This window comes from Phalacrocorax aristotelis, chromosome 2, assembly GCF_949628215.1.
Source record: "Phalacrocorax aristotelis chromosome 2, bGulAri2.1, whole genome shotgun sequence".
NCBI lineage: Eukaryota > Metazoa > Chordata > Aves > Suliformes > Phalacrocoracidae > Phalacrocorax > Phalacrocorax aristotelis.
This window is the reverse complement of record NC_134277.1, coordinates 145110874-145133794: the sequence shown is the minus strand read 5'-3', so window position 1 is coordinate 145133794 and position 22921 is coordinate 145110874.

Below are 22921 nucleotides of genomic sequence, written 5' to 3'. Positions count from 1 at the left end.
AATATAGGTGTAAGTGTTCCAGCATGCAGAAGGTGAAGGATGGCATATAAACAATTGCTTGTTTACTTTTCCCACACTCAGGAACGAGAGTAAATGCAGCCCAAAGAATCCATGGAAATACTCTCCAGTTGGAGCAGCAGGAGTTGGGAAACAAAGCTGTGGAGGCATCATCCTGTTTGCTTAAAATCAATGCAGTTTTCCCTCAAAATAGGTCAATATTATAACCGAATAGGAAGGTACTTAAGAAATCACAGCAAATGGAAAAAGCTGCATTCAGAATCTGCTGAATAAGAGGTGGGGTTGATAGCCCCTGGGCTGTTGCTCATTTATCCTTGTGGCTGCCTGCAGGAGCAGGCAAATGTTATTTTATTTGAAGGGCAGAGGATAAAGAGGATTGTCTGGTGGCACAAAAGGAACCAGTGTTGGAGCCAGGAGATCTCTGCAATGCCTTGTTCTACAGAAAGGTCACTAGACCATGTGTCCCTGTGTCTCTGTTTAAGCTTTGTCAGCTCTGCTTTTAGTACCTTTGCGACAGGTGTAGCAGCGTCACAGTCATTTTCTGCTATTTGTTGCTATTCTCTCTTGAAATAGAGGAGGAGTAGTTCAGAAGAAAGCCTCCGACTGGTTTCGTTCATAAACATAAAGGCAGTATGTAATGTTACTCCATCAGGCTTTTTGGGTAATGTAGGATCAGAGCTTGTTGACATGATCTTTGGCCTTTCTTATTGCCTGAGTTTGGTTCTTCAGTGCTCAGGACCTTCCAGATCATTTAGTCCATGGCTTGGGGAAGACCCCAGTTCTAGATCCCCTGGAGCTGCTTCGTCAGTCTGTCCTATCGGGTTCACCATCTCAGTGATACTGTGTTTATACAATGCACATGCCCTGCATGCACCTACAAGCCTGCTTTATCTCTACTCAGACTGCTGTGAAAGTAGATTTTGCTATTCCTCTGCTGCTGGACGGACTTCCCTGACACCCAGGGAGATGTGATAACTACTCTGTCTCATTCCGCCTGTGTTGTGGGATAGCCAGACCCAGGAATCCGGCTCTCAGTGCGTCACTTTGACGTGCTGGTTCCAGGTTCCTTTACACTTCATTTTTTCTCTTGCAGTATCTGTTATCTGTGTGCATTATTACACTGCCTAATCCAGTATTGATTTTTTTCTTTTTTTTTTTTTAACGCAGGTTGGAGTTACTAGGTAATTCCAACTCAGTCAGCTGTGTTCAATGGCTGTGGACTATCCTGCTTTATAACCTTGCCTCTTTTTCTCTAAGTCCCTTGTTTAAGAGAAGAATCAGACAGAATATCTGTGTTTTCTCAATTAATTCACAATGCAGAAACTTCTTATCGTGTCATGCCCTAGACACTGTGCGTAAATAGGAGTTGTACTGCCGATTTCACTTCATTTCAGTACAGAAAGCAAATTTCCCAGAATAAACAGATTTACAACATATGTGCCTTTCCCTTACATTTTTGTTCCTTTTCCTTTTTCCCAAATAAGTGGAAGTCTTAGCTGCAGGAAGAAGCAAGGTGAAAGTATTCTGCAGTGAAGAAGTTTTATGTGGCTCCAGGACAGAGATGCTGAGTATTTGCATCTGACGTGAAAACAGTACCTGGAGATGGCTGTTTGTTTATACAAAGTGTTTGGGTGTGAGGGGCAAAGCAGGCAGATTTACATTTACATTTTTTTACTGCTTTTTCTTCTTGAGCTCCCACACATGAGCAGTAGACCTGCGGGGAAGGGTGGGGGCAAGATGTGTATGTTGCTATAAACTTTGCTCTGAGTACTAGGACTTCTTAGGGGAAGGCAAACCCTGCTTTACCATCATTGGGGGTACAGATCAGTCCTCTGCATAATCAATACCATGGTTCAGGTACTTGGGGAGGGAGGCAAAATCATATACTCGGCTGTGTCATTCCAGAGCGAACTGGGTGCAGGACACATTGAAAGGTTCAGGAAACCTGTATGAGAGGGAGGCCAAACTGACACCCTGCAGTTTCCTAGCCCCAAGGCAAAGATGTTGTGTGGTATCGAGGTGAAGTTGCTCAAGCTCTCATAGCCCAGGCACCAACTGTCAGGGACAGTTCCTGACCTGTGCAGCTTTCAAAGGCAGATGTGAGGAGGTAGGTACAGCACCTCTCCATTTCATACGTGAGGTTTTTGAGTAACAGACTTGCCAAAGGTTATGTGGGGAATCTGTGCAGAGCCAGGAATTTATTACCCCTTGCCCAAATCTCAGGCTGGTGCCAGATGCAGACAGGTCGTTTGCTGAATGCTGCAGCCTGACTCCTGGAAAGTACTCTTGCAGTCCCAGTGAAACCAGTGACTTCCCCAGTTCGGAATACATTTATTTTTAAACTGCACAGGCAGAGATTACATGTTTTGACAAACTCATGCTGGAGTGTTGAGTGTCTTGTGGATTCTTAGCCCATGAAACATCATCATGCCTAACTGCTCATTAAACCTGCTGCCTAGCAGAATCCCTCAGCCCTCCTGTGGGCTCCCAGGCAGTGCCTTGCCCTTTTTCTACTTAAATTGCTAGCAAAGGTGAAGGTAGAGTTTACAGGGGGAAAATAATTCAGGGTGAATTGGACGCAAAAAATAGACAAACTGCAATTGAAATGTAGGATTTTAAACCCAAATGTCTTTATCTCACTTTATCCGAGCTAATTGGTTCAGCCTATGTGCAGCATAGGCTGAATTTTAAACGTTGCACTGATAACTCTAAGCTGATATCAGTATCTACCCAGGACAACTGATGATGTAGTATCATAGTTGGCTTCAAGGACAGGTCTTACCTTGGGCAGAGTGGAGTCTGTTCTCACCAGAGTTGTATAACTCTTGATAAAATCTCAGTCTTATGTACGTATGAAGTGCAGTGGTGGGCACTGAGCTTGGTACCACAACGCAGTGGAGCAGGAAGTAATCCCATAGCGGGGATTCCCATGGTATCCCCAAGGTTACCGCAAGGAGCAGGCAGCAACTTGAGTAAAAAGGAGGACACAAGAAAGTCAGAAGGTCCTGTCACCCTGGCTCTCCTGCGATCTTGTTTGTAAGGTGAGGGGGGTAACTGCATGGTTCAACCCTCCTTCTTACAGTGAAGTTGAATAAAGCATATTCTGTTGAGATTCCTAACAGAGAAACGCGTTTAGAGTCACCACTGGTTGGCTTTGCCCAGTGGAAGAGCATGTGGCTGCCCAAAGGGGCTTTCTCGCTTTCTCACCCTAGGTCATGCATTTCTGCCCTCTTGTGTCTCAGCAGCAGTCTTGCTTTTTCATCTTGCTGAAAACTGTGTTGGGTTTTTTTTAATAGGGTTAGTTTTCAGACAGGTAAGTAGGCTGGTTTGACCCCCTAAAACTCCATTCCCAAACTGTGGGAGTGCTGGAACCAACAAAAGGAAGGGGACGGTAGTTGTAGGGCAGGCCCACCTCTTTTGGCAGTAGCGTGGTTTTAGCTCTGAGTTAAAGTGGTTGTGAAAGTGCATGCAAAGCAGTCTTTTCTGTTCGGGGGGAATGAAAGCCTTCCAGGTGTAAGCATGGGGAGTTAATTACAGCATTTGCACAGCCCAGTTCTCCTGGAGTCTCACACATGGCTGGCTCATATGACATCTATCAGCATTAGACGTGGCATCACCAGCAGCTCTGGCAGCATCTCTTTCTTGAACCTTTCAACCTATTCCAGTGCTGGAGTGGTGGTGAATTTCTGCAAGTGCAAGACAATTCACAGCATCAGCGTCACTGCAGATGACCCAGTGAAGCTTCTGAATTCGTAGAAGTATGTGGATGAGTGCAGCTATCTGATCAAGAAGGTATTTTATGTCACAAGTGAAATGACCACCTTTTCTTCAAAAGATATGTAGAAGGTGTTGTGCCTGTTTTTTATAGACAGTATTATTAAGAATGTCAATCATTCAGGTTGTCCTTTGCATTGCATCGCCATTCTTTGCTTTGGAAGTGACTTCACAGCTGGCTAGTGCTCAAATTCTGTCAGCTTTAGACAGTAGATGCCTGGGCTTAAATTCGATGCTTTGGCCCTCCAAACCCAGCCTTGCAAGGTGGGGGGGCGGGGAGGGGGGCATTTCCCCTTGAGCTGCAGTTATTCCCTTTGGGTTCCAGAGCTTCCACCAGGGCAGGGGGGAAGAAGGGAGACCAAGGATATCTGAAAATCTTCAGTGTAAACAAGGCCAATTATACACACACCAATTACCTCAGTGTAAACAACCAATCACATTATAATGGGGAGAATCTTTTGAGCCTGAGGAGGGTGCTTTGAAGTGCCTCTGCTCAGAGAGTGCCTGTTAATGCAGAGAATTGCACCAGCAGCAGCTGTTGGCTCCACTGAGTAGAGTTTGGTGGCAATGACAATGGAGCCGGGTGGATTGGGAGTTGGATGCCATGATATGACAATACAGTAGTTAAAATTCCAACAGCGATGAGGCAGTAGCCAGTGGCAACCTGGCTGTAGGCTTGCCTGTATGGGCCAACACACATCAGTGATGGCAGTGTGAAGGAATTGGAATTTTTTGTTACAGATAAGTGTAATCATTGCTTTTGTGTCCAGGAAACTGCTAGACCTGCACTGTACAGACCGGTCACTTTCCCAGGAATTCTGAAGCCTCCTCTGGCTTTAGGTCTCTCTAAGCCCCAAGTGTCATTTTTCTCCTTCGAAGCACTATACCTCTTGTTCAGAAGGCCCCATCCTGTGGTGGATGCAGTCCACTGAGAATCATCCTAATTTTGTGAGCTGCTGATCAGGCCCTGTAGGGTTGAATTCAGTCTGTTTGCAGATGAATGCTGCTAGCTGCATAATGCCAAGGGCTGCAGCAGGTTCCTCAGCCCTGGTCTCCAGTCCTAGAAGAGGAATCAAGCACAATGATTTCTTCACAGGCTCTTCTCTCCATGCCACATGCCTGCTCCTCTCTTCAACTTCCTGAAACAGTCACTGCCTACAGCCCCATTCAGTCTGGGATCAACGTGCTGGTTTTGCCCTCCTATGCTCAGCAGAGCTGCGTCATCCAGCTCTAGACATGACACACGGGTGCAGTAAAGGCAGACGTTTCTCCTGTACGTGCAGAAGTGAATTCCAGTTTTTTAGTAGTACCAACATGATCTCTCACATTTTCTGTGGAAGAATAGAAGTTAAGTCATACCCAGGATAACATAAATGTGTCTGACTCTCAGCAGGGAGAGGATTATGTCAATTTAGGCTAATAGCTGCCAAATAATAGACATGTAGATACTTAAATTGTTTTAATTTATGTCTGCTGGCCCTGACAATTGGAAGAAAAGATAAATATACGCAAAGCGTTCAAAGCTTGGGGTGTTGTGATGCTAATTGAAAAGTCACCGAAGGAAGCCTGCATGGTGTGGGTGTGTGGGAATCTTAGTGCATGAGATTAGTGGCTAATTAGTGGCCAGGAGCTGGAGTGCACTCCTCCAGCTATCTCACACTGAGAACCAGCAATTTGGCACATGCAATCAGTTCTTGCCCCCGATACCGGCAATGAAGCACCTATTGTGGGCAACAGACAGTGTGATGATGGGAAGTTACAAATAGTGCCAGCACCGTGGCAGGCTCTCCTAACATGCACGGAAGCAGTGTCAGAGATACTGCTGTCTAGGTGGCTTGCTGTGTCGGGAGCCACAGCAAAGATGCAGGCATTTGAGAACTGAGTTCTTTTTTCTTTTTAACAGATGCACAAGTCTTGTTATCTTACTTTCTGCCTCTTTCATGCCATGTTTGCAGCAGATGACAGAACGCGCTCTGGAGGCCCTGAGCTTCAAACTCTGCTTTAGACTCTGAAGTGAATGCATACAGGTGGTGACACCCCCTTCCTTGCATCGTGTTTTAGAATTATGACATTTAAGAAATAGAGGTTTCATCTGTCTGTCAGTGTCCCGGTATTTCCCTCTCAAGCTTTTCCCTGGTGTACAAATTAAATATAAGAATCAGAGATTTAAATAATACACATCTGTCACGAATCGAAGAGGTTGGCCTTTAGGAAAAGAGAGACATGCAAAATTGTAGGAATTGGTGTCACTGATGCATCACTGACACCACTGAACTAATCAGGGCTTTGTTTGATTAGGCACACATCTATTTTTCTCAATTGTTTCACATTAATTTGTGATAATTCCTTATTTATTTCTTCATTTAAAAAGGCTGCTTTGTAACTCTGAAGAGTTACATATTTTCTTTTCCCCACATTTGCTTTTCTGAATCTTAAAACAAGTGTAAACACAGCTTTAAACTATTACCCTCTCAGTTAAACTAACCAGTATTAAACCTCACACAGGCATCAAGTAGCAGTACAGGGTGGTTCACTTCTGAACATTACAGAAGCCAGAAAACTTTCTTTCCATGTCACCGGCTGATTAACACAGTTTTGCTCAAACTGGAGTCAGCAGTGGGATAACATAAGAAGCCCGTGCTCATGGGCAGCAGCCTGGGGCTGCACGAGCTGCTGGTGAAGAGAGTCAGCTTTTCTGGCGATCAGTGTGTGTGGGCATTTCTAGTCCATTTTCCTTAACCCTCCAGTCGATCAACACTCTGGACAACTAACACTCTTCTCCAGCTGTTGAAAAAAAGCTAAATCATCCTTGATCTCCCCAGTAAGAGCCAATTACAAAGGGGACATCCTTCATATAGTAGCCGTGTTGTAAAAGTGATGCTATTGGGAGAGGTAAGGTTTGCCAACAGAGCTAATAGCTTGTTTGATCATGTATGTAGTTGGGAAAAGTTAACAGACTTTCAGACACAGAAGTTTTATGGGTCAGAAAGAGAAAATTCGAACTTTGAGCTATTCTGGCCCCCTCTCAGAAATCCTGTAGACATGATAGACACCACAGCCCCAGACAGTCAGCTCTCCCATGGATAAAGCCAGCTTGCAGGGCAGCCCCAAGAGCCCAGGTGCTCCAGGAATCTTAATAGCCTATGTGAAGCAACAGATTCCTGAAACCTTGCTCTTCGTTCAGTAAATGTTTGTCAAAACAGGAATGAGAGATACAGGAAAAATCAGTGTTTCTGGCCAGATTATTTCCATCTTGATCTAGGTGGGCATTAGTAATGCAGCTGTCAGTTTTCACATTATGGTTTTTAAACAGACATCTTTTCTATTAGTCATCTTTCAAGATACCTTCTCTTTTATCTTAAGCAAAATACCTGTGGGTACCGTTACTGATGGTTTCAGATACTACTGGACAGTAGCATTAAGATAGCCGGTGGCGGCTGGTCAGTGCAGCGACTGATGCAGCACAGGAATTTGGTGACAGTGCTACAGACTGAAAGATACTACATGTTGGAGCCTGGCAAGAAGCTAGGAGCAGATAAGACATCTGTTTTATCTCTCTGTGAGGTGAAAAGGGGGAACAATCCCAAATCAATTATATTCAGCTGAATGGAGTTTGTGAAGGGACCGTTGTTTGCATGAACAGCATTTGAGAGGAATCTTAAGAGGACTCTCTAGGCTGGTGGGCGTGTTGCCTCTGCCAAGATGCTGCCTCCTCTTAGGAGCCGTAAGAGAAAACATTTGCCCCTTCCCCTGGCCAAATTGAAACAGCACCTCCTCCTTCCCTCCCACTCCCTGCTGGGAGTGGCCCTGTCACAAGGGCATCTCACATAATGCAGGTGGGCATCAGCTGACTGCCAGCTGTCCAGCCATCTCCCCAGGGTGTGGAGGAGGCTCTGGCAGAGGGGATCAGCCACGTAATGACCTCTGGATGCTGTGTGTGATCACTACCTGCATTGCTGAGGAGTTTTGTGGGCGTGTAGTGGGATGTGTGCGAGGGGAGAAGATGAGAGATTCTCCCCTGGTACAAGTCTCTTCTTTTGTACCTGTTCCTCCTATACAGAAGCTCAGCCAACTGTCCCACCACCTACAACTTGCACCAAACAGGAGATGGACAGCTCTGGAAAGGCCTGGCAACCTGCTGGAAGAAGTTATTTCTTTCATCCCCTTGTAGGACATCATTTCTCTTTTAATGTTTTCTGCACAGTAAACAGAGGAAAAGGAGGAAGGAGCTGAAGAGGAGTTGCAGAGGAGTTTCCAATTCCTTTAGGAATCTGTGCACGGCAGAATAGGCCTGCAGACGACCAAAGCTGTCTCAGCCCCACGAAACTTGGTAGCTCAGCTCTAAGTCCCAGGATCTCTTCCAGTTTCTGAGCCAACCCTTCAGCATTTAGATAAGGTACTGGACTAAGCTGAAGTTGTGCAAACATATCTGATCTCATGTCAGCTAAAAACCCTTAAAAATCAGCTTAAAGCACTAGCCTGTTCCGAAGAAAAGTGCCAAACCTCAGTCTGGAGCTTCTGTTAAGTTAAAAACAGAAATGCTTTTTCAAATGAAGTATAAAGGCCAGTTTCTTTTGCAAGTCATCTAACAACTACTTTCTCCAGGTAACTTCCAAAATAAAATTCACCTAATAAAAAAAATTTCACCTCTAAAAAATTAAAAATCACCTATTCCAAAATAAAATTCAATGTCTAAGATGACATCTAGGAGATCTATGGAAGTCTGGTTTAACTGGGGTAAAGCTAGGGTGAAAGACAGGTCAAAATCAATCTTACCATGGAGGCTATCTGCAACCTTTGTGGAGAAAGATTACCATCTTTCCAGGGAGTTCATGTTTCTGTTATTATCAATAACAATCTGGTTTATACCGTTTACTCTCCCCCCTTTGTTAGGTTATCACCTCTGACAGCTGGGAGACTCAACATGGCACGTAGGGTGAAGCTGTGATGAGACTGGCTCATGTTATTGAATCAGAAGTGTTGCCTGATTGTATCCCTGCTGTGAGAATGTGTAGGTACCACGGTCCTCATCCCAAAGCACTTACAGTCCAAGCCAGAGAGCTTGTAAGGAGGAGGATCATAGTAAAGTAGGGACATGTGTGCTATTTTGAATGTTGTGATTTATAGCTGTATTTTTCCAATAAAGCCCATTTTTTATTTTACTGCATTTTGATGTAAAAGCACATGCAATCTTACAGATGTTAACAGTAAGAGCAGGCTGCCTTTCCCTGTATGCTTCTGCAGAGGAATGACTTTTCTGTGCAATTAGCCAGGAGAATCGAGCTTTAAGATAGAACAGTTTGGTCTGAGCTGCTTTCCCTCACTGGCCTGTTCAGAAAGCTCTAAGGAGCACAAAGCCAGCCATCTTTACAGCTTTGCTGGGCAACAGTAACAGGCTGCTGCCTGTGGCTGTGTGCAGAGACCCTCCTGCTCCACCGGAGCTGAGCTGATCCTGTCACGCTCAGCGGAGCAAGTCTGGACAGGGTGAAATGAAGAGGAAATGCCAGTTCCAGCCCTCCCAGATGGCTCCGGGCTACTTTGTACACTAACTTTTTCAGCCTCAGGAGGTTTTGCATATTAATTCCTCACCATCCACAAACTGCTTTTCGAGCAGCGCTGCACTGCTGAGATCTTGGAAAGCCACCCCACTTATGTGATTCTGGAGACATGAGCTACGCCGTGTTTATGGGGCTGCCTGCTCTGCTTTCCTGTTTTGGTAATCCTCTGCTCTCCTGCAGGTATTAACACGTACAAGAAAGCTTCATCACAATAAACAATAGCCAAACATGCCACTGTTTTTTCCATCCATTAAAGATACCATCATACTTTTAAATCAGTCCCAATGAAAATCATCAGTGGGGCTCCAGAAAGGTCAAAGGTTTGCCGGTTTAGGATTTCGTGGGAATATATGCTTGTTTGGACTTGGCCCAAGAGCTTCGTTTACCTGTTTGACAGGTAACAATTAGCGAGTAATAGCTCTGCCGGCTGGAATGCGGCTGCGAGGGCCAGCGGGCGCTGGGTTACCTGGTGGGCAGGTGTGGGTGCAGCGCCCAGATAGGTATGTGCATGCACAGCATTCCTGGGAATCAGTTTTCCCTTAAAGATGCAGCGATGACTGCAGGGCACAAAAGGGCTGGGCTTAGCCCAGGCTCCAAGACGTTAAGCTGTTTGCAAGGTAAAGATGTAAAGTAAATAGTGAAAGAGAAGAGGAGCTGAGGAAAGGGCTGTGAGAAGCAGCTGCTCCTTTTCTTCCTTGCCTGGAGAAAGGAGAGTTTCTCGGAGAATCTCAGTAACGGAGAATTCAGTGCGATTACAGTGTCATGGGAGATAAAAAAGAAGGGAAAAGCTGAGATAGGGTAGAGCTGATTTGAGAAGTGCGCGTCTGACTAAAAGTTATGCGGATGGGTGGCCAGCATGGCTCAGGAACTGTGTAAGGATTTTGTTGCATTGCTCCCCAGTGGCTGCCCAGCACAGGCGCAGCAGCATCTAGCAGAGCCGAGAAGCTTGTTTGGCACGGTATAAATGGGAAGTGGGGAAACCCTGTATCAATTGCTTTAGAAAACGTTAAACAGCTTATGTGCAGTTACCCTCAACTCTGCCATTAGCAACAGTCAAAGCCTCGTGAGTCTATGGAATAAAACCACTTTATCTGTGGCAAACGGCCCCATTTCCAGCTCTTGCAGCAGTCAGGGAAGATTCCTGCATCGGCCCCTCCCCGACATCGAGTCCCTAGAGGGAATCTGGTATGAATTATGTAGGCAGTCAGGGACTTTGCAGGTGTTTGATTTTTTATTTTTAACCATAGCAAGTGACCCTTCTCTTTTAGGAACAGAAAGGTTTGCTTATTCTTTTCATATTTTATTCCCATTCGTGAACAGGCTTCTGTGTTTGTGTATTTCCACTTACATGTTTCATATGTAACAACTGAGCTATTATGTGACTTTGGAGAAGCCACATCCTCTTTCCTGGTCTCTGTATTTTCACCTGCAGAGTTGGAGTAGCAAGTCCCGTGTTATTAACCATGAGAGACACAGGTGATAAGTTATATACATGTATGCTTTTATAGATATATATGATATATGTGATACAAATATATACACAATATAAAAGATATTAAAATATATATTTTTATATATCACACAGTAATTATTTTGAACCTAATTTCACTAAGATGAAATGTATTTTGTGTTTTTAATAAAAATAATGTCTTCTTATAAATGCTTCTCTGGCTGGAAGGACTTTATCCTTGTTGTACTAGTTGATGTCATTTGAGGAAGAAGAAATCCAAGTATAATTAGAAACCATTTTCCTTGATCTTAAAAGAGCCAGCATCACTTGGAGTCATTAAGCATTACTTGTACACTGTTATTTAATATGACCTTCATTAAGAGGGAGTGTCTTTGCTCAACAGTGTATGGGCCAATAAATGGTCATTAAGCCTGACTACTAGCTGGCACAATAGCGGGGTTTGTATTTATTCTCACAACCTCCTCACGAGCTACAAGCAAGCACTACGGAAGCACAGAGTCATCCCTGCGCCATGGACCAAACCAGAGCACTTAAAAAGTGCTGAGAAATACATGACAAGCCCCTTCCCCAGCCCACAACCACTGCAAAAGAAGAGGCAAGTATCTGTCCTGGGTTGGGCGAGAGGCTTGGCCACTGCACTGCGCACCTCCAAGAGCTCCCACCCTGGGCACTTGTGAAAGAAGTGAGCAGCGCTCTTCCCGTTCCTAGCATCCTCTACTCTGCATCTCAGACTTCCTCAGCTGGAACTTGGACCTACATCTCTGTGTTTCACACCTCTGAGTCAACCCTTCATTTCGTGAGTCTGCCAGACCGCCGTTTGAACCCCTGTACACTTTTGACCTCCATAATGTTCTGCAGCCATGAGCCCCGTAGGTTATGAGGTACTTCAAATAATCACTTTCTTTGTTATAAACCGTGTTTCTGATTGTGACGTTTAGCATCTATGGTACTGTGTGAAACAGCGGGCAAATGTTCCTTCTGTCTCCCATTCACTGCTGACCTCTACAGCTTGCAGAGCCCTGCGCATTTTGGTGTCTTCCTACAATGGCTATTGCAACCGTAACATTATGGATCGCCTCCCCTTTGGGCATGGAGGACAGGAACTACATGTAGCATTCAAGACCTGGGGCACTTTAGATTTGCCCAGTGGTGTAATAATGCTTTCTGTTCCTTACATTCCTGATGTTGCTTTGGCCCTGCTGAGCACGGGAGCAACCTAAGCGTACTGGGCAACGCTTTCATTAAACTTCATTGTCATGGTCGTGCTGCATAGTCATGCTGCATGATAAGCACCAGTGCCTTGGATTCGAGTGAAGAATAATCCTCCCTCTTGCAGTTTTCTGCCCACCTGCAGGTTTTGTGTCCCTGTCACTTGAAGTGAGTGGGAAGACTTCCCCTGGTTTCAGCAAGACTGGAAGTCCTGGGAGCATCTCTTGTTCATGTCAAGGGGGCTGGATGGAGAAGCTGAGCTGTGGTTAGCGCTGTGTGGTGTGCTCTTCTGGTCCTTGAGAACAGGAAATTTCATGCTCACAGGGAGACCAGACTTGTTAAGTCACAAGAGAAATGAAATGCGGTACCAGTGGTGGCTTTGTGAGAGAGTTGTGCCTCACTATTCACTTTATTAAATGCTTTCTGTGAACACAAGGAATTCAGCCTTTCGGTTTGGTAACTGCTGCTTTCCGCTATATCAGCACTTTAGCCAGAACAATTGTAAACATTTAAAGAGTGGCATCAGTTAAAGGGGGCTCAGGAACGAATGTGACATGAAGAACTTGGAAAGGCTGGAAGAATAGCTATTGTACAAAATGCTTTTCTAAATGGATACCTGAAGGTATGAAGCTACAAAGAGGATGGTTTGGGAGGCAGCCTTCCCGGTTCGGGAGTGCAGTCATGGTGACTAAACATACCCTTTGGAAGCACACACTGTTTTGAAGGGGCTTCCAGCCATAACCAAATGATGCTTACAGTGACTGACCCATTGCATGTTAAGAGGCAGGATGACTCCACCTGCTATTGGGGTTCTGTACAAAAAGCTGACAGTACTTCAGGCGGAACATGGGGACTCTGGAGAGCATGACAAGGGCTCTGTTGTTCACTGGTAACTACCAATAAAAAGTCTGCTAGATAAAGTGGATCACAAATGGCATCTGAAGTAGTCTTTCACCCCAGCCAAAATAATATTCCAGGACAGCAACATAGGAAAAGGACCACCTCAAGGGATTTCACCACCACAGGTTATTCCCAGGTAGCACCACACTGTGTAAGGAGGAATGGAAAACCCATGGCCTTATTCTCTGTGAAGTGTTTGTGGAGTTTTTGTCACCATAGTACCGAGTCACCAAATACAGAAAGGTCCCTCCCATGATTCATAAATGAACCCACAGTGGCCATTGCTGTTTCTCACCATTCTTCTCACTCTGCCCAGTGTGTAGTAGCTGAATGGAGCAATGCTGGACACTTATGGGCCTCTCCATCTTCCCAGCACATTGCAAACAGATTACTACACCCAGCAGCTCTTTATGAGCTTTTCTGGGCAGGTGAAAAGAGCAGATAGTTCTATAGATCATTTCATACAACCCTAGGTCTGACTGGTGTCACCTGCTATTACCAGGATTCACGAAACAATGCATTGTGAGACTTTGGGTTCAGCTGTCCGTCACCAGACTTGATCTATCTGGGAAGAAGTTTTCTGAAATAGCTATCAGCTTGAGGCTAATAACCTAGCATTAAGCATGTGAGAGGTCATTAGTTGGAGCAGGCAGACGAGCAGAGAGGCCAGCTAGCTTTCCTTGCCAACAGCACGGCAATGAGCAAACCGCTGCCGTACCACTGCAGGAAGGCAACTCCAGCCAGTGAAAGCAGTGTTGAGGCCATTGCGGAAGGGAGTGGAGAGACCCCATGGGCATGACCTGCGTTGCTCTGCTCTAGGAGGGGTGTTCCAGACTTGTTCAGCACAGAGGCAGAGGCTGCAAGGAGGCACTAATACCTCAAGGAAGTAACTACCAGGAAACAAACATGGTTTAAATTAAAGGGCAGCGTTGGCACAAGGACAATAGGGTGCAAGTGGACTTTAACATATTTCAGGTGGTGAAGAAAGGGTGGCATCTAATCAGGTGAGAAGTGAGTTACTGGAAGAGATCCCCCAGGAGGAGGAGTGGGAACAAGGTCCCCGGGGGCTCAAGGATTCAGTTTGGTTGGGAGACCCTGCCAGGACCACCCAGAGCCAGGGCTCAGTGGGGCACGGTTGCTCTTCCAGACCACTTGCTTGAGCAGTTTCCATTTTGGCATCTCCTAACTTTTGATTTGTCACTGCTCTTCCAGGGCACTTGGGGAGAATCATATTGGGTCTTCTGCAGCTTTAGCTATTTCATTTCAGTGAATAATGTGCCTCTCATACAGGCCTAATTATGTACTGGTAGTAGAAGAGAAACAGAAAAAGGAAACGATCTGTATTTAACAAAGCAGATCTGCTGCCACCAGGGATTAAGTCCTGACACAAAGGACTTGACTTACCCACAACTGGTTGGAATAAAGCAAACAGTGCACTGTTTGACTGCAGCCCAGCTAGTGATGGCAAGCCTTTGTGAAAAATAAACTGCAGCCATCTCAGCCCTGCCAGGGATAACAAAAGTTATGAAGGATGAGAAGAAGCATCCCTTGGATAGTCACTGTGGTCTAGTCTCTTCTTCAGGCTGGGGAAAGATCAACATGAAGGGATAACGCCTTTCTAAGGACTATTTTATGATGGAAGAATTTAGATTGTAAAGGATTTGTTACTTCAAGTGACACATTATTAAATCTTTTCAAATCTGTGAAGTAAAGGCAAACATGAGTCCCCACACCCAAGCAAACACACAGATAGGTTCATATGCAACTCCACCCCGTGGCTGCTTTTTGCCAACTTCCGCAATGACTTAAACGAAATCCCAGGACAGACGCACTCCAGAACACTTCAGCGTAACCTCAGCTTGAGCTTCCTTTTAAAGTGGCAGGTCCCTGGGTTTTCCCACAAAGGCATGCGTGCTTATTAGTATCTCATGTTGTCAAAGGAAAGCTAATGAGACTCGTCTCATTTTGAGATTTGTGTAGGTCATGAAAATAGCTGTAGTGCTTGGGACTGCTGTTGATGTTTCTTTCTTTGTAAGAATAAAGGGAAAGTACTGGGGATTAGCACTGTCACCATACTCCTCCCCACCTCTCCCCACCTCAGGACTTGTGCAAAGAGCTCAGACAAACACAACCTTTGCTTTACACAAAAGTAATATTCAATCCAATATTTTGTAAGTAGATTGGTAACTTTATTATCATTGTTAAACATATTAATAATGCTTTCATAAATGATCCTTCTATGAGCAGTGTATGTGACGCTGTATGAGAGTTTAAACCTGGATCACAAATATCACAGATTAATACCTGTACCTTCCAGATCATCAAAATGGAAAAGCAACTTCACCAGTATTTCCAGTTCTGATAACTGCCACCCTACACTTTGCTTTTCCTTCCTATCACCTCTCTGGGGTCTTTCAAGCCTTCTTTGCTGTGGCTTCTCTAGTTGCTGTCATGACGCTTGCTACTCAACAAGTGCAGCAGTCCATGGGAGTCATTCAGTATTTATTAGCATGATTTGATGTCCTGCCCCCAAGAATGGTGGGGAGACTGCTCTTGGTTCAGGCCCATGCCAGTGTGAGCCCACTGGCAAACCATGCTGGATGGAAGCCATAGGAGAAATGCTTCCTCCCGTTAGGAGATTTGGTGGTTCTCATAAAACAAGTAATATCATTTTCCTCCCTTTACTTCAGCTTCTGACTTCTATAAAGAGAGGACAATTACGATCATTTACTACATAAAAAGACATACAGGAAAGTTTAGTACCGTGCTGTCTTTGAATGCAAATACCTGATGCAGTGGAGTCTCAGCTGTACAGATTTCTTAACGAAAAGACTCCCTTTGTCCTTGTCACAAAGGAAAAATAAATTATGTATGCATTTTTAAAAGATCTCACCACTTTGCTCTTTGAGTATGACATTAAAATACAACCTGAAATTATACTTAAAATATTAAGGTAAAAATATTCACCTAGAAAGATGTAAAGGTGGAGCTGACCCAAGAACTAGGAGTGTGAGTTTGGCCTATTCTTAGGCTACAGAAGTTGTAATCACTAATGCTGCGAGAGGAGCAGCAGAGCAGCCTGGCCTGCAGGAAGGCTCTGGGGACATTAGGGTGGATTTTTTTGTGAACTATTAGTAGCATAACAGTGTTTCTGTCTGGAAGGAGAGGGCGGGAGTGAACTTCTTAGCGCTTTGCTGTTGGAGCCAGCAGAAAAAACTAATCACCAAGTGCTTTGGGTAATATTCAGGGCTTCTGTCAACACTACCCAAATTACCAGAGTACGTACCATAGAGGCAAACCTTGGGAAATCACGTCAAGTGTTTAGCAACCAGTGATCTCATAGTTTTTCTTATTTGAGCAGTGCAGGATGAAAGCCTCCTACAAAGCCTGAGCAGACAACTGACATGTCCCAGCCTGTTTCATTCAGTGGCTAAAAGAAGTCATGGCAGACATTTAACTAAAATCTTCCTCTGTGTACACAATTTTCTCTGAAACTACAGTGGGGGATGTTGCCTTTATGGGCAGTCTTCACAGGTAGGAGTGATGTTTGAGGTCCCATGCAGCACTTGGGTTTGTAAAGTAGTTTAATCTGGTCTTGGAATATCTCATTGCACTCACTTGAATGAGAACACTTGCCTGGGACATCCAGCTTCTGAGGATGAATGGTTTTGCACAGGTTAGCCCATGCAGGAGATGGCAAACACCTTGAGGAGGAAAATGCGAGTGTGTTTCTTTACAGAGCCTTGTTCTCCAGGACCTTCTAAGCCTCCTTCTCTGTCACCCACCAAGCACCAATGTCTATGCCAAGGCAGGGGTTGCACGTGACGGTTTTGTGACAGGTTATTAGGAAATACACCAGGAGCATCCGATGTCACCAGAAACCCCACAGAACATGCAATACAGGATTATCAGGTTAGTCTCCACTCCAAAGCCAGCAGTAATGCTATGCTGGTGAACATCTCCATAGTCCACTCCTCCCCTTTCTCAGATGCTGCTGTGTAAATCTAGCCTTAGGACCTATGAATTAGAGAACATGCTAACCCATTTCAATTCAATTTATCCCTAGTATCTTGTGAAAACTCTTGTGGTCCTTACAAATGCTTTCTGTGAAAGGCTGAATGAAGCAGGGACTCAAAAGGAAATTCACCTTTCTACCCCTAAGCAATGTCCTGCTAAGAACTGAAATAAGCTAAAAAGGTAAAATTCAGAATATTTTTTTCCCAAATTCACAGACTGGGTATTTTTTAAAGGAATGTTTTTATTTCAGTGTGAGAAATTTCCCATTAGATTTTACTTCGTGCTCCAGTGATTCAAAAATCCTTAGTGAAAGGTCAAATCTTTTCAGACAGGTTTTGTAAATAATCTAGAACTAAATCTTTTCAACCTTCTTTCTCTTTCTCCAGGAGCATAGCCAGAGTGCTGGGATACCCTGGAAGAAAGGGCTGCGGTGCCATAAGTTACAACTTTATGATGGTGTAAAAATTTTTAAAACCCCAAACAATTACTGTTATACCTGACACTTATTTCTGAGTGCACAGAAGCAATTTGAAAGCTGTAAAATCCCTCACCAGCCTTGTTTAAGCTCACCCTGTGAAAGACATGGGTACTAGTCTCTTTTATTACCAGCAGTGCAGCAACAGAGTATTTCAGAGCTTGTTAAATAAGTTGGGTCAGATCCACAGATGGTGTAAATCAAACTTCTGTAGCTACTCCAACATATCTGTGGTCACAGAGGGCTCTTTGGAGTCTTTGCACAACCAGTGCCGCCCCAGGGAGCCCTTACATCAGCTGCAACCTCCACGAGCTGCAGACACACCAGTCTCCTGCCGCTGATATGGCAGTTCCCTGCCCTATGTCCCCTGCAGAGGCGCTGGAAGAAGGGGCCGAGTTGTCGTGATCCCCATCATCCGGCCAGAATGGCATTTCAGCCCTGCCTGGGGCTAATCTCTAACCCCATCGGTCTCCTGAAGCTTCTGCACGAGCCCCTTGGTCCAACCTCACCCATTCCCATCCCCTCGCTGCTGTAGTGCCATGTTCATAACAACAAAAATGGCAGCTCTGAATAGATTTAGCCAACAGTGGAGAAATTATCATTTTTAGGGGAGTATAAGGGTAGAGACCAATGGCTAGAATGTGTTTCTCCCCACTGGGAAGAGGAGGAGGAACTGGCTGCTGGCAGCAGGTTGCATTAGCACAACGCTTCAGGATGACTAAATCGCTCAAGGTAAAAGGGTGGTGAAATTTGATTTGAGTTGCTGTCAACTGAGAAAATGCACTTATCACAGACTTCTCCCACAGTCATGGAAAGAGCCTGCATCCAAGCTACCACCAGCACCCAGTATGGCTGCTGCTCCGTCCAGCTTCTGGCCGCCATGGGATGAGAGTGACAAGGATGTGATGCTCTCACCACCCTCTTCCCCTGCTGAGCTCAAGCCAGAGACAGCAGATACAGTCTGCAGCTGGGTCCTTATCTCCCATGGAGCAATGCAAGTCATAAAAGACACCTCATGAGATGTTATAAAAACTGCCTCTTGTCTCTTTCCTGTAACTTCCAAGGTTTTATTCTCTCTTTATGGATAGCTCTGCCAGTATCATCCTCCTCCTTGAGGGGCTTTTGCCCATGAGCAGCTCCCAGCTCAGCTGAGCATTCCTAGAGATACCACATGGAGCGTTTGGTGTTGAAGTGGGACTCACTCACCAGCACACTATTGGGAGGCCACTTCCGGCAGCCAAGAGGGAAGACCCAGAGGGTCTGCCTCTGCAAATCTGTAAATCCCCAGTGACTGCAACTTCAGCCTGCAGCAAGCTGAGCAGACTTGTTTTCAGCAACGTCACAGGTGAGAGCTCTTGCTGTGGCGGTGCCATCTAGTCATAAATTCAAATCAGACTCTGACTCTGCATCTTCCCTCATGGGCTTTATCTCTCAGGTCACTCTCAGCAGTTGAGGGATGAGCAGTTAGTTACATGTCTAAACTTGCGGTCATCATTCTGTGGCCAGTTATCAGACATGATACGTCAAGTAGCTGCATCTGATTAGAGAGGACTGTGTACACATGCCTCCTTTTTAGCTGCAGTATTCTCCAGTCATGCCGAATGTGTGAACTCATGAATGATGCTCATGTGAATAATCACATAGAACAGCTAGATGTTTTTTCCAGCTGGCTCACCCAGATCTGCCTCTGCCTTTGCTCCAGAAGCCTCATTTCCCCTTGTTCCCGGTGCGAGCTCTGTCACTTAGCTTGGCCTGTATTTTAGGTGCATGCTGCAGGTGTCACTGCTTTCTTCAGTACTTCTGTACAAGGCTGCTGAGAAATGCCACTGGCATTTAACTCAGATTTTTCTGTCCTAAAGTGACTTTTAAATGTCCTTTTTTCCTTGCTTTCACACACTCCTACCTGGTATTGGTGGTCCAGAGCACGCTGAGTTTCTGGGTTTAATTCAGTTTGAATTGCACTAATGCAGTCCTGGCCTTTGCTCCCCATCCGTTTGTCCAGGGCGCTGGAGGCTCCTTCACCCACCAGCCTCTCCCACGTCCGTGTCTGATTTTCAAATAATGCGTTAGTTGTTAGCGGTATCCCGGGAGGGCTGGCGTTTGTTTGCAAAGCTCCTCTTGGCAAGGGCACAGGGAGCTTGCAGTTGCTGCCAAATAACATGGGCCTCCCAACAATAAAAATATGTTACTTTTTTCACCTCTGGACTCTGACGGAGGTGAGGAGGATGACTTTGGCTGCAGCATGTTATGTGAACTGGATGAGCGTCAGCTACCCAACTGCTGTGGGGTGTATCCCCACCCCTTCTCCTGCGAGCGCAGTCTGATAGGCCATGGTGCCGTGGCATGTTTTGTGTCAAATTAATCACTGGTATTTGCATGTAAAGAAGCACAAAGCCTGCCAGGATTTTAAGTCTTCAGACATATTTTCCACACCGGGAAGCAAGGTGAGATCTCACGCCCCACTACTGAAACCGCTTCTAGTGAGCAAAGCGTGAGGCCTCCGCAGGTTGCCGTAACGTCACAGGCGGCAGGGCGATCTCCGGGTGAACACTGGCAGCAGGCAGCTGCTTCCTGCCCCTCTCTCCAGGCATGCCGGCCACCTTGCCCTGCACAACGTAGCAGGCAGCCCTTGCTCAGAGCCACAGTGTGTGCTGTCCTAGGAAGCCCCTCAGCAACATATAGTGTGTCAGGGCTTCTCTGGAAATATTTTTGCATTGTTTCACACCCCAAATAATTGCTTAAGCCCCGCTCTTTCCACCGCTCACATGCATTTTAACTCCTGCCCCATCCCGCTTGCCAATTTTCCTCAGGCCTCGTTCTGCAGAGCGGGATTTCGCGTGCCGCAGCACGGCACTCACTCCCTCCCACCCTCCAGGAGAGCTCTCCCCTTCCCCACCTCCCCCCACAAGCGGTGGCCCCTGATGGAGCAGCCAACCCCACAGCCACACAGAGAGGCACACACATGTGGCAGCCCTCTTTCACTCCTGCTTACCGCTGGCAGCACTCGCTCTCTTTGTTATCCCTCCTGATCTTTTGCACCAAAGGGCTTAATTTTGGCACAGGACCTCGGGAGACAGATGGCCACAGCTAGAGTTTGTGGCATGGAGGAGGCACGGCGTGGGTATCCCTTTGGACCCCAAAACTGCTGGCAAGCTGAAAAGAGCCAGGGCAAGGACTCAGCCACCAGCCGCATAGTTCCAATAGAGTATTATTTCATACTGCACACTCCCCAGTGCAGACCTGTCCTGGGCCAAGTAGTGCTTACCCTGCCAGAGCCCAGACCCATGCAGAGGAGAGTGGGATGGATGAGGCCACCTTTTTTTGGGGATGGGAGGGAATGTCACCATGTGGAGAGGAGCTGTGCTGAACCGCCCATCCCCAAGCCAGAAAGCAGATCCAGGCCTTTTTTATTTACTAGTAGCAACACGGGCATCCTCAGCTTCTCATCCACTGCCTGTTTGTGTGTCCAGTGTGGGCGCAGTGCCCTGGGCAGGTCTGCCCCTTCCCCATGCCAAGCTCCCTCCAAGCCACTTCTCCTGGAGCCCATTGCAGCACTGGCTAACACACAGGTCATCTGATCCTCCGTAGTGTCTCCTGCCCCTCTCTGCTTCTGATAACCATTGCCAAACTTCAACCATTTTAAGCTCAAATTGTCCTCTGCATATCTACCTCTAGTATTCATCTGAGGCTTGGCCAATACTAGTGGAAAGGGTTAGCTGTTTCCAAGAGGAGGCTTAGGCCAGGCACTGGCGTGCTGACCCTGGAAAGAGGACACAGTTTTAGCGCCCTTCCCTTGAGATGTCCTCACATTGCTGCTGCAGCTTGGCATGAGATGTGGCCCTCTGCATGCCTGTGAAAAGCCACCAAAACCCAGCCAGGTTATAAGCCATTTAAAAGCAGTCCCCATCTACGCAGCGGACCTGATTTCCTACAGGGCTTTGTGTTGTTAATGTCCGATCTGGCTTCCAGGAACACGTACATGCCAACAGGAGGCACTTTTTTTGTGGCAGGAACATTGTGAAAACCACTATCCCATGTATACCCTCTGGTGAGTGATAAACTGCAAACTCCTGTGGCCACTTTTCCAGAGTTTGGAAATTTTTTTGTCTCTTTCCTCCCTCTGCTCCCTTATTTTTGTGAAACTAACTGGGAGTTAATTATATGTGTGACATCTGATTGAGTCAGCCAGTGGCTTCACATCTTACCAGGCAGATAAACAACCAGACACACATGCCCATACACGTACGTACACATGCACACTCACACATGACTGTATAAACCATTTGTCTTAGAAATCTGGATCCATCACAATGATAGCCCGTGGTTTTGGCCAGTGGTGGATGTTTGACCAAGGCACTGACCCTCGGCAAGGCTGGCGAGATGTCACCCAAGGGAAATGGGGCTGGTTCTTCCTTTTGCCCTTAAAAAAACGCAACAACTTGGAAATTGTTCTTCACAGACTACTCAGGTGACAACACAAAGTACAATGTTACTCAGAAGTAAGGAAGCAGGGAATCGATTTGGCTCAACAGAGAAGGCGCCCACACCACGCGGCCCCCTGCGGAGGCCACCCCTGGACTCTGCCCAGGCACCGCCTGGGGGGTGCTCTTGGCTTGAGCCGAGACTGCGCAAACACTTATTGCGTGTCTGCGTTTGGGCCCCAGTCCTGACACTGCCTAGCTTACACGCACTTCTTTGCGCCTCTGTTTCTGAAGCCATAGCAATACTGTGGGTTTTTACACAAGTGGTTGCAAGAATAATTTCACTGATCTCTGTGGGACATGCCTGTGCCTGGGGCTGGAGCACCACAGGAGAGTCCAGAGGAAGGGCAGTCCTGAGTTCAGAGCAGGGTTTAATTAGAGAACTGTAAATCGAGCACAGGGCTGCCCATGGGGGATAGATGGGTTATCAGTGGCAGTGTGTGTGGATCCTCTGCTTCTCCACTGGCTTCAGCTGGGTTTCTATGCAAAGCGGATACAGAGGCATCACCGAAAAGGGACCCCAAATGCATGCAAATGAGAGAAGCAGGGGAACTGACTTCTGCATCTATCTCTATTTTGGGAGGAGATGACACACAAATAAGGCACTGAGTTTCCTACCATGCTGATAATCTCATGCATATCAGAGAAGGGTCTGCTGCTTGCAGAGGCTGTGCTTCCAAACAGGCTGCTTGCTGCTACAGCATCCAGTCCTAGTACAAAAGATGACAGCTTTAATCTCTTTGGGAAAGGCAAAGCCACAGAGGTTTATTCAGCATAAAGATACTACACAGCAGTTATAAGATCAGGTTTATTTTGATAGTTGCGCTCCTGTAGGACTGATTGCAGGGAATAGTCACGATTTGGCACTCAAGGAAGAGCACACATAGTGATACAACCTGCAGTTTGTAGGTACAAGAGGAGATGACTTGGTGGACAGTGGCTGCCTGCCTGCCTGTTCTGGGTTTGTGGCTGTGCCTAAAGTCTGGCAGACTCCCAGGTTTCTTTGTTCAGAGGAATG